The sequence below is a fragment of the Amblyomma mixtum genome, chromosome 1 (assembly GCF_055824585.1).
Source record: "Amblyomma mixtum isolate Tamu chromosome 1, ASM5582458v1, whole genome shotgun sequence".
In the NCBI taxonomy this organism is placed as follows: domain Eukaryota; kingdom Metazoa; phylum Arthropoda; class Arachnida; order Ixodida; family Ixodidae; genus Amblyomma; species Amblyomma mixtum.
In genome coordinates, this window is record NC_143012.1 from 323351131 (window position 1) to 323364389 (window position 13259).

Below are 13259 nucleotides of genomic sequence, written 5' to 3' on the forward strand. Positions count from 1 at the left end.
ATCTTCGTAGCTTTCCTCGCTTCGTGCGCCTACCGTCATGCATTATGAACTAAAAACCCAGCGACATACCAGGGTAGTGAAGAATTTGAGCCGAACGGCTAGAGGCAGACGAAGACGAGAAGTGTGGCTGGCTGCCCGGGGCAGACTACGAGCCTCCAAACCAGTAAACGACTGTTCCGTTTGTGACGGCTACCGGTGTGTTAAATACCGCCACACACCAGTAAAGTCTATACACAGTCGATGATTCGAACTCGAAGGGTGCTGAAATTTTGTTCGAATCATAAGCAACAATTTGGACAAAAGCATTTCTGAGTGGGATACGTTTCTTTTTTCTTTTTAAAGAGATTTATTGCCTCAGAGCATCAATGGGCGAAAGTGTGATGAATGATGTACAACTGATTAAAGTGATGGAAAAAATAAAACTTTTTAAGAACGCAATTTTTTCACATATAATGTAAGATTTCACTACAACAACCAATATATCCACAGATCACCCGCCGGCAGTCTTGAACTTTTTTTTTCTACTAATTTTTTTGCTGTCGTCAAAACCGCTCCCCGCTGGCTTTCTATGCGAGTCTTAACTGTTCGATGCGATCGATGGAGACACTTGAAAAGAAAGATTTTGCTACATATCAGAAGAATGGACCATTACCTTCAATATTTCCGTAAAAGTATCTTACAATTTTCCAATTTTCAAAATTTTTGTCCGAAATTGCTGGACATGTACGCGGAGTACGAACTACGGGGAGACTCCTAATGTTGACGGGATCAAGGCGTTGGTTTGAATTAACCAGCGTCCACTTACAGCCGCGCCTGTTCTTCGACTCCTGTAGTGCATCAAGCCAACTATACACCTGGAGTATCTGCCCAAGCTCGAAGGCATATGAAATGGAGGAAAATGCAGCGATCAGTGTGAATGTATGTGCTAGGAATGTTACGGCTCGAAGTTCCGCTTTGCGTATGCCCCGCACACAAGCGCCCTGAGCTTCCTATAGACCCCGGCGGCAGCATTTTGATGGATGCGAAATGTCTGATCGGTCATGTCGTGAAATTTTGATGAATGTTAAAAAAACAAAACAAGCGAACGAATCCGGATGGTCGAAACCAATTCGCGGCTTTCGCGACAGCGTGACACACTGACATCCTCCTGCTTTGGCGCTTAAGATTTAACTATTAAAAATGTGTTCAGAAAGGTGAAGACATTCTGAATCGTTGCCGTCGCAGTAAGAGGCTAAAGTAAGCAAAAAGAAAAAAGAAGAATTCGCAGTCTCCTCGGTCATACCAGTTCCAAAGTGCCTGGAAAGCACAAGGAATGTGACGTGGGACAGGGTTGCAGATAACTACACGCGGCCGAGACCACGGCGCTCAAACTCAAGATTCGGTGTAGGTGCTTGCGGGTTCAGAGCGGGCGAACAAAAAAAAAGGGGGGGGGGGGAATAAATGTTCGCTAATTGCGTCTATGCATGTGCCGATCCAGCCATATAAAGCTGTTGCAGCAACAACCACGCTTCACTGCAGCCGTGGGATGTATCGCGGCAAAGCGTCCCCGATGTGACGATGTTGTATACCTCCATACATTTGATATGTGCCGTAGAATAACAACACAATGGGAGGCTTTGCACGACAAACTTGGCCACATTGCCAAATGGTCCGAGGAAAGGCGCAGTAAGAATTCTTGGAAAGGACGGGGGGCTTGAATTAGGTTAGCTAAAATACCCGCCTACTGTTGCGCTTTGGCAGTAGCGCTGAAGGATTATAATGGTTTAACGTCCCACAGCGACTCAGGCTATGAGGGACGCCGTAGTGAAGTACTCCGGAAATTTCGACCACCTGGGGTTCTTTAATGTCATTTGTGGCTGAATATCTTCGCCGTGCAGCGGCCTCCCAAAGGACAAATTCCTGCCGGCGTCACGCTCCCTAGTCACGTCGTTAGCTCTGTTCACGTACGCAGACGAAAAATGCGTGTTCTTAAGGGCCAACACTCGCGTTAACGTGCACTGACATCGCGCAGTACACGGGCCTCCAGAATTTCGCCGCGGCCGGGATCGAACCCGCGTCTTTCGGGTCAGCAGCCGAGAGGCATAAGCACTGCATAAGTCCTTGATTCTTCACCGCAAGATGCAGGTCGTAGTTGAACGATATTTTGCACATAAACGCATCCGCAGTGCAGTCAGTGCCCACATATCTACGCGAACTGAACCATAGAACAGGTGGAACGAAAAGAATGGGAGACTACGAAACGTAGAGGGAGCCAGGAGCACTACGAACGAAGACACTGCAGAATGCACGGAACGTGAAGTCCGATCCACGCATATACAGTATAGCACGATAAGCAAGGATGACACGTAGTAAAAACGAATCTGTTCCGATGTTCCGTTCGCTGTGTTCTGGCCGCATCTCTTTCCACGAGAGCTGCAGAGTCGAGAGTTACAGCCTGTTACATTCGCTGTTTCGTTAATAAATACCGACAGTTGGCAAACTGTTTAAAGTTCATGATGAATGTAGCTCCCTTTCAAGTAGCTTTCATGTAGCGTTTATGTAGCTGCCGTCTGTGCTTTCCTTTCCGTCCATCGTGTTTCCTTCGCGCTACTATTCATCATGAAGGCTGCGTCTCTTCCGTTCCCTCCCCACTTCCTTGCGTTTATAAGCACAACAACGATAGTGATAACTCTTCAATCATCATATCATAGAGGCATACATCAACATAAACCGAAAACATCATTTAGACTCTTGCTTGCAACGAAATCGCTTGAACGAAATAATGGAACCAAATCTTTCTCTACGCTGAGGGCCATGAAGCCTGTGCACTGCCAGCTTCATCCCTTATAACAACGCCCCCCCCCCCCCCCCCCCCCCCCCCGCTCTAGCCAGCGGTTGTTCTGAATTAAGACAGCTGCCGATTCGCCTGCTGCGCTTTACCACTCCTCGCGTCAGAAACAGCTCTTGCGTAATGCTCGGCAACGTTCACAGACAATGACTCCAATCTGCTGATGGAATTCTGCGACTGGTGCAGTTAAGTGCGGTTCTTCAATTTTAACGCGACATGCGGAGGTTGCGGACTCTGATCCAAGCCGAAGCATTTGGTTCTCTTTCCTTTTATTTTCTCCAATTCTCTCTTATCTAAAATGAAAACGTTTTTGGTTTTCCTCTTCTAATAAGCGCGAGCATAAAAGCAGCAGCATTCCCCTTTGTTTTCGTTTGTTTCAATGACTGCTGACTTCTCTCGTACATGTACTGGAAGGAGACACTCAGATCAGCAAACGAGATCGGTCATAATATATATATATATATATATATATATATATATATATATATATATATATATATATATATTATATATAATTGGTCAATCGGAGGACCTATGTTTTATCGGTCCTCCTCGAACTTTACCGGACCGTCGAAACGGCCATCGAAACGTCGAATAAAATGTTTCCTTCAGTGAAGCGTATACTTCGCTATGTACTTTTTTTTAAGCAGTCAAGCAGGTCATGTGCTCGCAACCTATATATATACACACACATATGACCCTTCGTTTTCAGGTTTCATTTTTTCCATAATTCGAGTACTAGAAATCGGGCGACATTTTTTAGTTCGAAATTCGGGTACAAATCGAGTTATCAGACAAAAATTTTTTACAAATCCGGTTTTTTCCTGGCCCATTTTTTTTTTTTTTTTGGCAGCGAAAGACGATATATACCATAAGCGCTCGTTTTTGTGCAGGCCACAAAATTCCTTGTTTTGTTTTTTCTTTGCTCAAATTTCACAAACCACATGGAAATGACGGTTGGCGCAGAAAAAAAAAACTTCACGAAATCAGATCTTTTTTTTTTTTTTCACCTACTACGATTATTTCCTCGCGTAAACTTTCGAACTCCAGCGCTGCACTTCGCGTGCATACAAGACCAGCCTGCGTTGTGAACTACGAAAATAGTAACTGAACACCATGGAGGCTACTTTAAACGGGCCAGAACGCTGTAGCAGGACGTCTTTAGCGTGGATAGCGCTCGATACACGAGGCCGAACAAATGCCTTGTCAGTACCAGTTTCCTGGCGTCTCGCTTCTAAAAGTTACTTTTAAAACAAAACCTCATACGTTTACAGATATTTAGGATCACCGGTTGAACGAACACACCCCTGGAACAAGCAAAGGATATACCGAATCATCTTGCGGTGTGTCCAGCTTCGTTCAGGAAAACGTACGTTCTCTATGCTATTTCACATGCAGGGTGTTTCCCTAATACTTCACACAATTATTAAAGGTAGGCTTTTTGAGTTAGAAGAGGCACAGCATTGTCAACGGTGCAGTACTCCAGAACACAGCTAAGAAGTGCGAACCAGCAGGACGGTTAACTCATATTGAATTTTAACTATTACTGTTAGACTCCTTAATTATTGAAAATCGTGTAGCCCACCGTCAGTAATATCCATGTCAGTTTTTAGAATTACGATAACGCTGTTGCCCTAGGCACTGCGGCTCAACAAATTTTGGCTACATAGCGCCAAAATACATGCGCTGTCGAGAAGCCTGCAGGCAAAGCAACCTCTCCAGTGCACGTAAGTCGTCGAAATAGCCAGAATTTGTTGGGCCGCCAGGCCGAGGGTAACCGCGTTTTCTAAATTCTACAAACTGATATGGATATAACTTACGGTGGGCTACACGCCTCTCAGTAATTAGGAGCCTAACAGCAATAGTTAAAAAGTTAACTATTCAATATTAGTTAACCAGCCTGCTAATTAGCACGTCTCAGCGTATTCTGAGGTACTGCACCGCTGACGATGCTATGTCGAAAAAAAGCGCTCTTCTAACTCATTAAGCCCTTTTAAAAAAATCGTGTAAAGCCTTAGGTGAAACATCCTGTATACGTATATATTAGCGAGTAACTCATTCCTTTGCACTTGTGCGTTCTCTAGAAGGAATATTTACAGGGAGGAATGCTGCCTAACCCGAAAACGAAGGAATATACTGCAGAGTACCTAAGGAACGGAAGAAGCACTAGGCTAACAGCAAAGCTGGCCCGGTAAAGCCTGGATACAACAAACGTCGGACACACGCAAAGGCGAAGCGACCCGGAACTGCGAGAGGTGCGTGAATAGATTAGAAGCCGACGACGAACAGCTTGCAATACCCACCAGGGACGCCGACACTCCACGCTCGCGCAGGAACACTCCGCTCAGGACCGCTAAAAGTCACTGCCTCCTACTGCCATCGACGCCTCCTTCGGACAGTCTCATCTCATCACACGGTCCGCACCAAAATGCTCCTCTCGATCTGCGGAACCGTCTCGGCGGGGTGTTTTGGCCCGAAATGAGCGACGACCAAAGCTGGGACGACCTTCGCGGTGACCGACCTCCGACAACGGGAACAGCAGCCTTCGAGCACTCCCGGAGGTTTGACTGGCGGATCCCGTCGCCCCTGCCCTCCCCCCCCCCCCCCCCCCTCCTCCACTGGGGTCATCACCATCACCAGCATGCGCTAGCAAGCCTGTCGACGCCGCCTGCTGTCGACACTACAAGCCTGATAAAAAGGAGGGTGAGAGAGAGAGAGAGGAAAAGGTAATGACGGCTGACCCTCGCAGGCGGCCGGACGTGGCCGCTAGCAAGTGGAGGCTAACGGGGTTGAAGAAGGCCCAATAACATCGCGGCGGCGCTTTTAGGGGTCCCCGCCATAAAAGGCGAGAGACGCGCGGCACGTGCCCGATGCAATGTGTTGTTCCCTCTGGAGAGAACGACACCTAAACTACGCCGACTGTGTACGCTCGCACACGCGCCCGACGACGACGGAAGGACGCCTCGCCGGCAGCGCATCCATCACGCCGACGAGTCTTGAGCGCTCACTTCTAACGGATTATGCCCAGAAAAATAAGACGAATAAAAAAAAAGATAGAATCGTCGCGGAGGAACACAGCGATAGCGCAAGCCCGGTAGCAGATAGGCGCGTCTGAGAAGGTGTAGAGCTAAACAATGCGAAGAGCGGAGGGATGAAACGGTTTACAACGTTTGACGTCAGGAGAGTCAAGGAACCGCATTGCGCTCGACTGAGCTCTTTATTATTATTATTATTATTATTTCTCACGAAGGAGTGAATTCCTCGGTACTCGAGGGCGCCACAATGCGTCTTCGTAAAGGCGGTACCCCGGACAAGGGAAAAGCTGCGGTTCTGCTGCTCGGCAACAGTTGGGAGCTTATTAACCGAGACATATAGCGCGGCACTCCTTGTTGACTACACTGTCTTCTAACTCGTCGCAAGGCAGCCAAGAAGATGGTTGGTTGGTTTATGGGGTTTAACGTCCCAAAGCGACTAAGGCTATGAGAGACGCCGTAGTGAAGGGCTCCGGAAATTTCGACCACCTGGGGTTCTTTAACGTGCACTGACATCGCACAGTACACGGGCCTCTAGAATTTCTCCTCCAAAGAAATTCTAGCCGCCGCGGCCGGGATCGAACCCGCGTCTTTCGGGCCAGCAGCCGAGCACCATAACCACTCAGCCACCGCGGCGGCTTGCAGCCAAGAAGAGACCGTTCGAACTTAATGCAGATAGCTGTAAGCGAGAAAGAAAAGAAACACAGAACCGAAGGAAGAAATAATGAAGGGTGAAAAACGGGGGTAGCTAATTTCCGGGTGGGGTTCAGTCGATTGTACTCCGCAGCTTCAGAAAGCTCTGACCTCTCTATACCAGTCCATTAATTCTACGGCTTTAGCGAGGTGCGGGTGGTTAATGACAATGTAATTTCTTTTTCGCTGTCCAACTTGCTTATTTTTTTCTTGCCTTTTTTTACACTGCGCGGAGAAATAACACAGGTCAAACTTTCCTAACGTGCTCAGCATAAGGAGTAACGCCATATACCTGCTCCTTCAGAGGGGTGTTTGGGTGTGTGTGCGGAGGGGGATTGAAACATTGGTTTATGGGAGTTTATCGTCCCAAAGCGACTCAGACTATGAGGGACGACGTAGTGGAGGGCTCCGAATAATTTCGACGACCTGGAATTCTTTAATGTGCACGGACATCGCACAATAGACGGGTCTCTAGAGTTCCGCCTCCATCGAAATGCGACCGCCGCGGCCGGGATCGAACCCGCGTCTTTCGGGTCAGCAGCCGCGCGCCATAACCACTGAGCCACCGCGGCGGCTTACATACAGAAACATGTTACGCGAGCAAAGCTCGTGTGAGACACGACTGAAGCCAACCGCACAACCAGAAGGCATGTCGGCGGCAGCTTAAACAAAAGGAAAGGAGCCGCCTTACTCGCAGCTCCTCCCGCTAATCTCATAATGCCGCCTGCGCTCCCTTTCTGAGTGATTATTACTGCGAGGATCAGCGGCAGGCAGAAACACGCGCATTCCACCAGCACCGCACGCAAATCGTCAGCAATGCATCAGCTTTCTGTCAACCGCGGCTCGATGTTTTCACGCTGTTCAAGAATCAGCCCAAGCACAATCATAATCAGATCACAGCAGCACGAAGGTTAGTAACGCCTACGCGATTAATCAGCGCCCTTGACAGCTGAACTAATCGGTTCACTGGTCAAGAGTGAAGCACTTCAAGATTACTCCCGATAGCTGAAAATGCATTTGAATACCACCGAGACCAACAAAAAGAGCAGGGCTTAAACGACCCTCTGCTCTTCAGTTGCCAGAGCTCACTATGGGAGCAACTTGCATGGCTAACAAAAAGGCTTGAAACTAAATTCTGGGCGGCGCAGTAAGTCGGGTAAAGTTGAGAGACATACGTTAAAATGGGCAGTGAAAGGAAATAAAAATCAAAGTACTCGGCCCGCAACGTTAAGAGGCAAAGAGTAGAATGGGCAGAAAGCACTCAAAAGAAGTAGAAAGTTAAGGAAGAGAGATCAGGGAACAAACGCGAGTTAATGAGTAGTGCTCTGCAGGGTTTTGTGGTGCAAAAGCAACTAAGGCCTTCTTGCGCCAAGAACAAGGCTAAGTGCCTGTTTAAATGATTTGCTTTTTGTGAAAACGCGCAAGCACGTGATATACCGCACTGGGTGCAAATAAACACGCGGATGGCGTCGACCGATTTTAATGGAATCGTGGTTAATCCCCTTTCATCTGCCACCCACTGCAACGTCATTCCAGCAGGTCCGAGGGGGGTTAACCACGACGTCATGAGAATCAGTAGACGCCACTGACAGGAAGGCCTCCTTTGAGGGTCATCTGCCGCTTCGTTCTTGAGTTGTATACGCCTATAGCAGCAAATCAGGGAGGAATGGGGACGTGTGAGTCGTAAAACCGCGTTAACTCACGTTTTGCATATGACAGTAGCAAGTCAGACACCAAGAAGAGGAAATAGGCGTGGGAGTCTGACGTCGAAAGCGGACAATCGATGATCCTATACGGTATCGGAGTAGATTCCAAGGGGGGCCAAACGCAGCGATGGGCGGCCAACAGTCACGCGGCGGATGAGATTAGGAAGTTTGTGCTGGGATAAGGAGCCGCGGCTGGTGAAGGACAGGGTTAATTCGAAATCAGCGGGACAGGCCTTTGTGCTGCAGTGGAAGCAGTTGGGCTCACGATAATGACGCTTTTCAGCGAAAGAGTATACTCTATTTAGGTCATCTCTGGGGAGCACGCCAAGATGCCTTGTACTGGCAATGAAGTGGTGAGGATGCAGCTGGCACTTTTAAGTTGCGCAGACCTGCTTAAAAGCGCAAAATGCACCAAAGTTAGCTTCATGAAAATCTAGAGCGGAGATTTAAATAAGCCTCATTTCCATTGAAGCACAGGCAGCGCCGCAGTCAAGAAGAACGCGCTTAGCTTCAAGTAAAATACAGCCGGAGCTCGGAATGCGTTTAGCAAGCGTGAGCGGCCAGTGATACGCCGACGCCTTGCTTATCTTGCTGTGGCTGTAGTGTCTGCAGAGCCCAGCACCGTCGTCGGACAATCACGGATCCCACGTCAAAGCACCTTCATGCCTGCGATTCGGGCATTCGCTAACCTACTTCGCTGGCTTCTGAGACAACGTCCACGTCTCCCACTAAGCTGGCCTCCGTGCAGAGCACTTTACTTTTCAGCACACCGACCTTTGCCCGGGGTTTCACTGGCGTTATTTTAAGCCTCCTAGGAAGAATTCACCAGGGAGTCGTACGCCTTTTGCCAAAACTACGCCCAGCGTTCAGTTGACAACGTGACGTGAAGAAATATTGTCGCGATGCTTGTCAAAACAGTTACAAATTTGTCCTTTGTTGCACTTTTGACCGAATTTCGTCTTGCCAAGCGTTTTCGCCCAGTTCATGTGGCTCGGGCACGCAACACAAACCTCGATAACCCTTTGCCGTAAATGGTGGAAGCGTTATGGGCCTCTTACGTGTTAAAGGGATACTGAAGCGAAATCTGAAAATTGAACAAAAACGCTGAAAATAGATTCTCGGAATGTGATTACACCGAAATCTAGTCGTCACTGCGCATATTTTTCAGCGGATGGTTTTATTTTCGATGTTTCATGAGCGCGCGCCAAGCCCTCCCGGCCAGCGCGAGGTGAAGAGCGTGACGTCATGGCACCCTCCCGCGGCGACAAATGTGGCGGCGCCCTTCGATGCATGAAACCTCGCTTCGGACTGGTTGAGTAGTTGTTACTGGCTTCTTCAGCGCGTTCACTGGACATAAATGGGCCACCGCTCTTTCGCTTCGTCTCCTTCACCCATAAAAAAACTTACGGGTAATAAATTTGCTTTATTTTTCATTTAGAGTGACGATTCTGCCCCCTTTAGGCTAAGAGGGGTGTCGGTTTGTTGACAACAATGCTTCCCCTCTTAACCACCAGATGGCGCCACTAGTCTGAACATCGTCGCTCTTCTGTTTTAAAAGTGAGAATGTTAGAAATGGCGTAAGGTCCGGAAAAAGTAGCTGCATTTAGCGGACGTAAGCGTGCATACGGTTATGGTATGTAGACAGCATCGATTAACATTTTGACATATCTGTGTACGCCGTGAGCAGACGACAGACATGGAAAAGCCGCGAGTAGCGATGGCAATCGTGCTTCTGTGGGAACGGTGGGCGCGCGGGTGTAATGACGTCTAGTCGCAGCTTCCACAGGCGCAAGTGCAACGACACGGCAATAAATCGCGAAAAAAAGCGTGTTATCCGCCTTTTTCGCTAAAATGCTTGTCATATTTATCAATTTTAGCAGTCAAGCTCTTGTTTACATGCAAAAGAGAAGCTCCAAAACTTTGGTTCAGTAATACAACGCAGTGGAGCTATGAGGCCTACCGTAGTGGAGGGCTCCGAAGTTCTTTCAAACCAGCTGCGAATCTTTAACGTGAGCCACCGCGGAGCGTTAACAGCTAATTTTAAAACAGTAACTCACACATACAGATATAGATACAGATACAAGGCCCTATCCTACCTCTACGCATACAAATGGATTTCAACTAAGCATCGTCAAGTACTCGCCCTTAAATCTATGGCGCGATTGGGAGGCAGACACTATCCATGATGCGTGGGGCCGCACAACTTCCAGCAAATGCGTCAGAATGATCTACCCCATGTGCCGAGGTGCTTCTTCTGCACGCCCGAGTACACTAAACGTATTCGACACTCGATATAAACAGCATGATGCACGATGGTTTCGTATCAGAGGCCGTTGCCTAGATTCAACGACCTTCAAGGGACACTGAGGAGAAATTGCAGTTGACTTGCATTGACAGAATACCAGCTTATGATTACAAAAACGCCATTCATACTGACAACAAAGCTCTTGTAACGTAGAAAAGAGCAAGAACCAAAATACAGGTATCGCCGCCACAGGCCAAACTCGCAAGTACAAGCTTCATGACGTCATAGGACAAAACAGTGTTGCTAGAACCAATAGTTCTAGCAACACTAGGACACGAGAAGTTACGAATCACTCAGGAGCAGCAAATGCATGCGCAAATCTTCTTGACGTCGCCAGATGGCGCCACGTACCCGACAGCTACGCGCGCTCCTGCAGCGCCGGGACCAATCAGCGCCTGCTCACAGCGGTATGCGGGCTCCCGGTATTCCGCTAACGGTAACAAGGTACAAGGTATGCTAAAGGTGTCTATTTGCGAGAACTTCGTTGACGACTTCGAGAACGGGATCCATTGTAACGCTGGCAAAACGCCGGTGCAAACGTAAACGAAGCGACGGCCGCAATAGCCGATAGATGCCTTCAACGTGCGGCCGGCGGTAGCTTTCTTTTCGGCTGCTGCTGGGCCGCACTGCTGGTGCCAGAAATCACGGAGTCTGCGTTACGTCATGTGCACGTCATGTTTCAGGTCACTTAGTCCTGTGTCGTCATAGGAGAATCCCAAGTTTGAATCAGCGCGGTGGGAAAAACTTTTTCAACTTCGAATCCAAATTTCTTAGAAATAAAGGCATCTTTCGTTGCCGGCCAAGTGGCAACAAAGCCATGAAATGCCGAACTATCAGATTTTGCTATAAAAAAAAAATATTAATAGAGCTCTCCTCAGTGTCCCTTTCAGCCACCGAGAATGCCGATGGTTTGGCGAAAATAAAACAGACCAGCAGCTGCTAGCTCCTGGCTTATTGCGTAGAACGACATTCGGAATTGCAAAACGAGTTCATATCGCACTTCAACAGCAACGCTGTTCCACAGTACGGCTCTTTCCGGTCGCTGCAGTACGCACGCGCTTAGGCATTGTTGTGGGTAGAGTCGGACGACGCCGATTATCGATGCGTACTGAATTCAGAGTAAGTCGCATGTACTGCACGGCGTAAAGGTCGCGTTGTGTTATCGGTCGGAGTGGCAACGGGAAGAACGCCAAATTTTACCACTAAAGGAAGCCTGTGGTTGAAGTAGTACTTATGTCAGAAGAATCCGGCACATTTTATTTCTGCGATACGCCGGACGGATCCGACTGGCTTTTTTATTATTATTTTAAAAAAACGCAGCGTCAAGAGCGATCAGCAGACAGACGTTACGTAAGAAAAAAAACTTGCGGAGAAGCGTAAATGCGATCAGTTTCGTCCTCACTCACTGCAAGCAAATGCTCTCAACATCTGTCGTGAGCGTAATTTCCGAGCTGCTGGTGCATCTACCTGGCCAAGTGAAGAAGTTGGCTCACGAGTTCGAAGGCGACGTAGCAAATCACTTGGCCTGTCTTCAGCAACGCTTACAGCTGGCACATCTTATTTTAATTGCAGCCTGTCGCCAAGGTTAATTTGGAGGTAGCGACATCCTGGTATTGCGGGCGTTTTATTCTTGCTTGAGGTACACGTAATGCAGCGACGGAAAGAATAAAACACTTAACACTGCCGACAAACGGCCAGGTAACGCAGTCAATTTGGCAGCCAGAAAGAAAATAAAGCAAGAAAACGCCCACAGACTCCGTGTATTGCCACACAAGCAAGGCGCCAAGCAAAAGACTTGCCCCTCGAATTATTCTAAGACTTGAACCGCAGCCAGCCAGGCCACTCGCTTTAAAGTTTAAAAAAAGGACGCGCTGCACCCGAGCTCAGGCCGAGCATGCCGCGAAGCCCATGAGGTATCAATATCAAGTCGGAAGAGACAGTCGGTGAGCGCCGTCGTAGGCAGGCTTTAGACAGCGTAAAAGTTCGCACACAAGGCGCGTCACACGACTCACGCGTGACACACGAATATAATTAAAATAACAGAAATGCGACACAGGCGAGTGCGCTGTGAGATGTCATGAGCACTGAACAGATGCGCACAGAGCAGCGAGCTGCTCGCCGAAAAAGACAACAACGTGCCAACATGCAGCAGCAGCGTGTAATAAGAGCGACCGGCTGTTCATCGATCACGTAGATGCGGCACCGTAGAGAGCCAGCGCATTCCACACACGGTTCAGCACTCGGCGACTGATATAAATGAAAAAGTATATTTGCAATTCTTATAACAGAGACTGGGGCACTTTTTCGGTATCAAAAGCTGTATTCACGAAAGCCGCCACTGTTTTTTCCCGCTCAGAATTCTGCGGGCGGATATACAACGGTACAGGAACTCGGAGACTTCCGCGATCGGATAACACGCGCGCGTTAAGAAGCAGCGGAATCAGAGGAATAAAGTTGATTTCACGTACCGAAAAAACCTAAATCGCTGGCAGTGTTGTCCCCGAAGGAGGCGACGTTCAAGTGGCTGCTTTATCCGGGTCTGACACCCGGTTATAAACCCAGCGCTTGGGCGGAAAAGTCGGCGCACATCCCGAGCGTCCTCCGGGCGAAGACCGACCACATGGTGATCACGATGCACTTGTTGCTGCAGCAGCCGCCGGCTGTTGTGCCCGGGAACCGGAAAGGACCTGGTGCAG

At 48.5% G+C, this 13259-nt stretch overlaps 1 protein-coding gene across 5 annotated transcripts in view; it reads right to left on the reverse strand.

Annotated features, from left to right (window-relative positions):
* Positions 1–13239, reverse strand: part of NaPi-III (Na[+]-dependent inorganic phosphate cotransporter type III) — a 73555-nt gene extending 60316 nt beyond the window's left edge. For 2 of the 5 annotated variants that reach the window (XM_089567286.1, XM_089567287.1), the window contains exon 1: positions 13032–13238. The gene's annotated coding sequence lies outside the window, so the exon portion shown is untranslated. Of the gene's footprint in view, positions 1–5130; positions 5408–13031 lie in introns of those variants that run through there. The other 3 variants (XM_089567288.1, XM_089567284.1, XM_089567285.1) reach the window with 3 other exon arrangements.
* Positions 13240–13259: the final 20 nt, after the last annotated feature.